An 8315-nucleotide genomic window follows, 5' to 3' on the forward strand; every position below is an offset into this window, starting at 1 on the left:
AAAGGAATTAGAAAGGTAACCGAGTTATTTCTGGTGTGTTTCATAATTTTAGAAGTGTATGTACTTTACTAAAATTCATAATAAGGACAAATTTATCAAAAACCAACCATTGGCAGATTCAGTTCAATTTATGTATTTTTTATAATTTTCAGTTCATTCAATAAATAATAAATACTTATGTAAAATATATGCAGAACAATAGGATGCAACAATACAATGTGTAAAAATGAAGAAACATTTTTTTCTTCCAATTTGAAAAATATTTTCTTCTATAAATATTTGTCTTCATTTTAAGATACTGAAATACTGAAATTTAAAAAACAGTTAGTTTTTGCTTTCCGCGACAAATAATAGTACCTTTTGTACGTAAAACTGAATAGAGAATAGGAATGTTTAGTCAAAAATGACATACAGAGCGATACAAAAAATTTATAGTTATTTATAGTTATAGTTTTTTATATCATTAAACAAAAAACTAAGTAAATATTTGAGTTTCTCATCATCAATACTCCCAGTTCCCCGAATTTCGTTAAATTACCATGGTATTGAACAAAAGAACTCAAGAACCAAGGCGTTGCGGACCCATGTTCATATCAATTTTTTATTTTAAAATTAGTCAAAGATTCACACTTTAAAATTTGATGAGTATTTAATAAACACCCTGTATAGATGTAGATCTAAACAGGGTGTTTATGCATTCATTTTACGCAAAAACTGTAGCTCGCTCGGTACTGAAAAAAATATTTTTTATAATGCTCGAAATTTTATATTTAATTTAAATTAAAATGGTTCTACAGTAAAAGATATGTAAAAAATCAAGAGATCATTTTCAACCAGTAAAAGTTTTGCATTTTAATATTGATAATTGATAAAAAAAAACTGCAACCAACTTATCTTACAATTTTTTCACCTTCAATACTATTTTATTCACGTATTCGTTTCAATTATACAGAAGATATTTAGAGAAAGTTATAGCATTTTTTGTTAAAATTCAATACCCTGTCTCAAAAAACGAAGGTTTCTAGGACAAATATTTATATAAGAAAATATTCTTAAATTAGGATGAGGAAAAAGCTCCTTTATTTTGGACATATTATATCTAGTTATAACACCCTGTATGTTGGTACCACTAAACGTACCTTTGTCGTATTACATTGTTTGTGAAAACTTGTATTTAAATATGTTTAGTTATGTTCAAGTGGAAAAGATCAATGTACAAAAGTATTCGAAATATAACAATGTTCAGATAAAAATAATTATTGGAAAACAAAATACTCTGTATTTTTCCAGCAAATAAGTTTAAGATAGAGTACCTATGTATAAATAAAAACAGGTTTTCTGTTAATTAAAATTAAATAGTGAACTAACATTTCGATATTATTATACTTACTTAAATGACCATTCTAATAAAGAGATATCTGCAAGGTGTATTTATTATGACATTTTTTTTATAATAATCCATTATTATTTCATGTAATAGTTTCATAACGCGGCAGTTCAAAACTGTATCTACCTATAGGTATCTAATGACCACCATGTAGGTAAATAAATTTCACAAAAATTTTTGACATAGTGTTTAATGTTTTATGTGCATGTAGGTTTAGATGTACCTATAGGCCGACCCGGAACTGATGCCGCCATTATAGGAAACCGGAATGAGCAAACATGTGTGCTTAAGTAAAAAATTCTATCTTGATAAGTTGTGAAGTCATCGAAATAATTTTTCTCATTTTGATAAATATTTTTTCCAGATGAAACTCTTTTTCCTCAACAACTTTTATTAAAAAAGTTTTTCGATATCTCTTCTCATTCAAAAGCTATAAGACGATATGTAGAAGAAAAATGCTAGTTCCATTAGGTCCGTTACTGATTTTGTCAGAGTTGCCATGGAAGAAAAGATACTTCTAATGTTTATATAGGCTATTTATTATATCTAAAAAACAGGGTTAAAAGCAACTATGTCGTTCAAGCAATTTTATTGCATGAATCGTTAAAAGGGTCATTATGAAAAAACCGCGGAGTGCTTTTAAAATAGAGGGTGGAACTTGGAGATAGGGGTGAAAATACACCCCTTTCAGTTTTTTAATTGAAGTTCGAAAACGAAGCAATATAGGTAGTTCATAAGAAAAATTATTTAGAGAATTGAATTTTCCATCGAAATGGCTTATTTAAAAAATTTGAAACGAAAAATTTTATGCAAAAAATCGTTAATAAATAATTTGAAAAAAAGCAAAAAATTCGATTTTGATTTTTTTTTATTTTTTGCCTCTAGTTTTTTTTGAGTAAAGATCGGTATAGGCATTGCTTCACAAAAAAAGTAGATACAATTTTCTTCCAAAAAAGAAGTTGTAAAGTATTTTTGGATAAAAATTGCCTGATATATGGCCCCTTAAACTTAGCTAATTTTTCGATTTTCGTTGCGTTTACCCTTATACGTTTTAATTCTCATTTTTTATAAAAAATTTAAGGAAATAAGACGTTTAAGGATTTTTATCACATCTTATTCGAAGGGTCATTAAAAATGAAAAAACGCAGGATGGTATTAAATTAGAGGGTTGAAGTTGAAGATAGTGGTGAAAACGCACTTTTGCAGTTTTTTAAATATAGCACGAAAACGAAGCAATATTTCGGTATAGTTCATAGGAAAAATTTTGTAGAAAATTGAATTTTCCATCAGAATAGCTTATTTAAAAAAAATTAAAAGAAAAATTTTATGCAAAAACTCGTTAATAATCAATTTAAAAGAAGCATTAGATTTTTTTATTTTTTTTTACATTTTTGACTAATTTTCTTTTTAGTAGAAGTAGGCAGAAAATTGCTTTACAAAAAAACTAGATGTGATTTCCTTCAAAATGATGCATTTTCAAAAGTTTTTGGACTAATATTGACTGAGTTATGACCGGTCAAATATTTTTTAGATTTTCGTCGTTTTTAACATAATAATGATTATAATTCTTATTATTTTTACAACGAATTGGTTATATTTCTTTTTTACTATCTCAAATAAGGAGATTTATAATAATATACATAAATGATTTAATTTAAAAGCTACTTACTAATTATAGCTACTCAAATATTGTTTAGAATTTAAAAAAATTAAAATTAAAAAAAGAATTAAATTGAAAAAAAATTCAATTCCGGTCCCGTAAAAAACCACAAAGGCCAACTTTAACAATAACTTTTTTGAAAAAAAAAAAAAAATAAAAACAATAATAACGTAAAAAACAACAAAAACCAAAAAAAAATTAAAATTGAACCGGTAAAAACGCCAACAATAGTACAAAAAAAACTGAAAAAACAGCATCATGAAGAAAAAAATATCAACTAGTTTTTTGGAAAACAAATTTCCTTGCAAAACTCCAACAAAAAAAAATGAAAAAAAAAAAAGAAAAAAATCAAAAAATCTTATTTGCTTCTTTAAAAATTGTTTATTAACGATTTTTTGCATAAAATATTTTTCTTTTAAAATTTTTAAATAAGCCATTTCGATGGGAAATTCAATTCTCTACAAAATTTTTCCTATGAACTACAACGAAACCGAAATTCGGATTCGTGCTAGAGCTAAAAAAAAAAAAAAGTAAAAGTGCACCCCCACCCCCAAACTCAAAAGCAACACCACCCCGCGGTTTAATAATTAATAACGACTCGAACAACACATCGGAAGAAAAACCCTGAAACGTCTAATTCCCTCCCTTTTTGCAAAAAAATAAAAATAAAAACGAAAAAGGGAAAACCCAAAAAAAACCAAAACAAGAGCACTAAAAATGAACTTTGGAAATAACGTAAATCATTGTTATTAACTTCGATTTAAAATTCACAATAATCCGAATAAATGTTGAAATCTGGACTTTGGCTGGTCATTTGCAAAAATACTTACCCGCGTCAAGCTTTTTTAAGAATGTAGACTTAAATTCTTGGAAATAAATGATGATAAATTACATATTTATTTGATTAATTCTATTGAAAAAATATTGTTTGGTACATAAGAGTCTCATTTAAGCAAATTAGTTACGTAAAATGTTTCGTCATACCCTCTTACTTTAAATAGTATACCTACATCTCATTTTTAAGTATTTATTTGACACTTGAGTTATAGTTGCTGCAATATTTTTAGTTCTGCAAAATAAAATTCCTTTAAAAACTGAATTAAAATTTCACATAACGTCAAGTCAGCTATATTTATTTATTTAGACTGTTTTATTGGTTTAATTGTTATAATATATTTTCTACATTCAAAATTGAAGAGATATTTATATCTAATAAATTATTAGTAATAATATGCAAATATTAGACACGTGTATGTATGATTTCTCATATTATTTTATCCAATGCGGTAGAAATCAGTATAATTGTTATTAATTTTATACATAAACAATGTTTAAGGAAACGTATGCGACGTACAAAATAACAAATTTATCTTTTAAAAAATTCCGCCATTCAAATATATTCTCCTAACTGCGTGTTCTTTTTAATTAGTTATTTATAAAATCTCATTTCTTGTCAAATTTACTGTGACGAACTGTTTACTGCAGAGAAAACAATCTGTTATACTAGTAATAATCCATGTTGTAGTAAGTTTATAGAAATTTATAATAAATGTAGGTACCTACTATTTTTGTAATTATTTACTTCTTACGTTTTTCGTTACTTTTTTTATTACTTTTGAGTATTTCTGCCACCTTAATAGAAAAAGAAATTAAATAAATAAACCCTAGTGCCAAATAGGATCCGTCAAGGAGTCTACTTTATAAGCTTTACATTACCTACATATCCAGAAATATATAGATAAAATAGATTTAAAGAAATTAATAATTTTTTCACGATTTCACTAAAGGCGATTTGGCATATGGCAAGTTGACGTTTCAAAATCTTTTTGTTTTCACTCTTAAAACAATTAATCACCGAAAATATGTCATTGGTCTTGTTTTGATTATTTATCTTCCATTGGGATATATCATACAATATTCATTCTTTTTTGACGAAAATCCATTATAATACTGAGTAGCAGTAGCTTATAATATCTATTCTGTTCTGTTCTGTCGATGAGGATGTTCAATTATCATTTAGAGAATTTAAAATACATTTATCAGCATTTAACAAAATAAACTCTAACTGATTTAGTTTTATTTTACCTGCGTTACATTTTTTTTTCATTAAATACTTCGTGACATTGAATAAAGTAATTGTGTATTTATGTTATTATCATTGTTATATTTTGATCTTTGCATTTTTTTAATATAGTCCCAATGTTTTCCGATTCTAACATTTAACGGTGCTAAAATATGTATGTAATAAACATATTGTTTATTACATACACATAAATGCAGTTTTATGAATTGTGATATTCTTTTCCCAACGTTTTTGATAAAATTGTTCCTAATCTATTCAAAGTTTGAAAAACTGTTATAATACCTATTAAACTTTATGTTGGCGAAAGTTTGAGATATTAAAGTAATTGAATCGTAGAACTTAGATACTACTTATACTAAAAACAGAAGATTTTGGAAAGTTGCCAACGTATTTGGCGAAACATGTTATTCCGTGGAAAAATCAGAATTTTAGATAAAAAAAGTAATTCAGTAAAAAGAGAATTAAAAGATTATTAGGCGTTCGTTTTGTTGAAGGGTGAATGTCTTTGCAACTATTATATTGCCAAGGTATTGCAGGTAATAAAAAAAAAAAAATTGTATAATATCTTACATCTCGCTTAAGGTAGATAAATAAACCAAAAAAAAAACGTCAATTTGGTTTTCAGTCTCATTGATTGAAAGTTTCGAAAGTCAAATCAGAAACAGAATGTTTTCGAAATATTAGCTTGTCAGTGAAATCGCGAACAATAATTTTTCTCAGTGTGAAATATCTCTAGTTAGGCAAATCTAAGTTTATATTTTGACTGATCATGTTTTATGCGAGGGCATATATTTACATTACTTTCAGTGTGGCCTAATAATTACTATAATACTTTTATTACTACGTAATTAATATAATTTCTTTCAATATTTTTAGCTAATTTTTGGACTAAGGCCTCAAATGCAGCAAATTCCTATTTCTATTGAAATGCGAAGAGAAAAATAAGACTTATTTTTTATAGTGCATTCTTAAATATGATATTTTGGCAGTTAAATTAACGTATTTTCATAATTTTAGTTAATCGCATGAAAAAAAAGAACAAATTTACAAAATTTTCGTACCACATACAAAAGTTTAAGTGAATAAAATAAAAAATAAGCAATTGATCCTTTCAGGTACTACCTGCCGTTTAAAAATTTAAATTTCTATATTGTCTTCCAAAATATTTAATCAAAAGTACATATTGTAAATAAGGAAACATTTTTATTTTGGCTAAAAACTTTTTTAACTGCTTCCGATGACCTCCTATTAACTTTTATTATCAAGTACCTATCGTTTAACACATTTACATATATTATATACATCACACATATTACAAATTTTATTTTGACTTACGAAATATCCATAACAATAAATATATTTCGTAATATTATTTATTAGTAGTCACGTTTTTGACATAGATAGTTAACGACATAATCTTGTTTTATCTTTCCTCAATTCATAAATAGTATCCAACATTCCTTGTTAAATAGAATCATTAATGCTTTTTTTTAAAATGTTCTCAGTTCTCATTCAAATTTTATTTTTACATATAATATTCACTGCTTCAATTATATTTAATATGAACATCTAGTCGAAGACGAAGGATAATTTTGTTAAAATTTTCATGACTAAAAAAAAAATTGGAATAATTTAAGCACATCTGATATTCGGTAGTGTCTAAGGTGCCGTAGAAGGAGACGAGGAGAAAAATTTTCCGAAATGTTTATATTGTTACGATAACATTTTAAAATAACACCATTTGTTTAGCTACAAAATAGAGGTGTGCAATTTTGAAAGATGGATTTTAGTGATTTTCTTTTTTTCATTATCGAAACACTAATAAGTAGAATTCGGGACTCGGTCGGATGATCATAGCCGTCGCCGATGCCTTCCGCTACACAGCACCATATGAAACCGGTAATAATGGCAGTTATTGGTTTCGCGTTTGCGTTGGCTATACGTGTTTTAATATTCTAATAATGTTGAACGCGCCAAGGTGTAAAAAACGATCTTTCGCTTATAAAACAAATAACAAATTTATTTATTTTTATTTATACCTACCTGTTTATTTGTTTACGACGGACACGCCTATGACTAGCCGACGAAAACTCCGAACTGTATTAATAAGATTGTAAACATTATTCCAATAAAAATATAATCATTTGTTTAATAATTTTTTATTACTAGGGGCCCGTCCCGGCTTCGCACGGGTGGACATTTATTTTAAACATTTTGGGATATAAAAAATATAGCCTATGTCACTCAGGGATAATGTAGCATTCTAATGGTGAAAGAATTATCGAAATCCGTCCAGTAGTTTTTGAGTTTATTTGTAAAAAAAACATACATGCATACAAAATACAAATCTTTCCTCTTTATAATATTACCATAGATATAGATATAGATATAGATATAGATATAGAAGTATAGATTTATTTGGATAAGGATTAATACAAAGACATGAATAACGTGGTGTATTAGACATTGTCTGGTTTTTGTTAACATTTCTTTCAAAAAAGTAGTTATAGTGACCTAACTATAATAGTTGGACTTATAGTACCGCGAAGATTTTTATAGATATTGATATGTTCTTTAATATTGAAGGACATTTTTTTGTTCTATCATTCATAGTGTCCGCAGCGCATGCGACGAAAGACATTTAATGGCAATTTTTTTCATACTTTGGTTTACATTATTGAAGTTTTAGTAGGGATCCATATTTTTTTCTAGTAAAAAATATAGCCCATGTTACTCAGGGATAATGTAGCATCCTAATGGTGAAAGAATTATCGAAATCCGTCCAGTAGTTATACATACATACATACAAAAATACAAATCTTTCCTCTTTATAATAGTAGTATAGATTAGTATAGATGAGTGATGCAATCCGCTACTAAATTTGCTAAAATAATTTTTAGATAACAGATAATTATTGTAAGAAGGGTTCAAATTTATTTGAAATAATTTGTCTCTTATGAAAATATACTTAAATGAGAAATATCAAATAGATATACATATTTCCTACTATTAGATTAAATTTAAAGAAAACATATATAATTTATTGACTAAAACGACACTGCACATTTTCAGTTTACTATCTACTGGTTTTATCCATATTTTCCATGAATTACACGCTATTTTACTTAAAATGTTCGATACTCAGTAACAGCATTAAATCTCCATTAAATTTAAAAAGCGAATAA

This window comes from Anoplophora glabripennis, unplaced genomic scaffold, assembly GCF_000390285.2.
Source record: "Anoplophora glabripennis isolate ALB-LARVAE unplaced genomic scaffold, Agla_2.0 scaffold500, whole genome shotgun sequence".
Taxonomy (NCBI): domain Eukaryota; kingdom Metazoa; phylum Arthropoda; class Insecta; order Coleoptera; family Cerambycidae; genus Anoplophora; species Anoplophora glabripennis.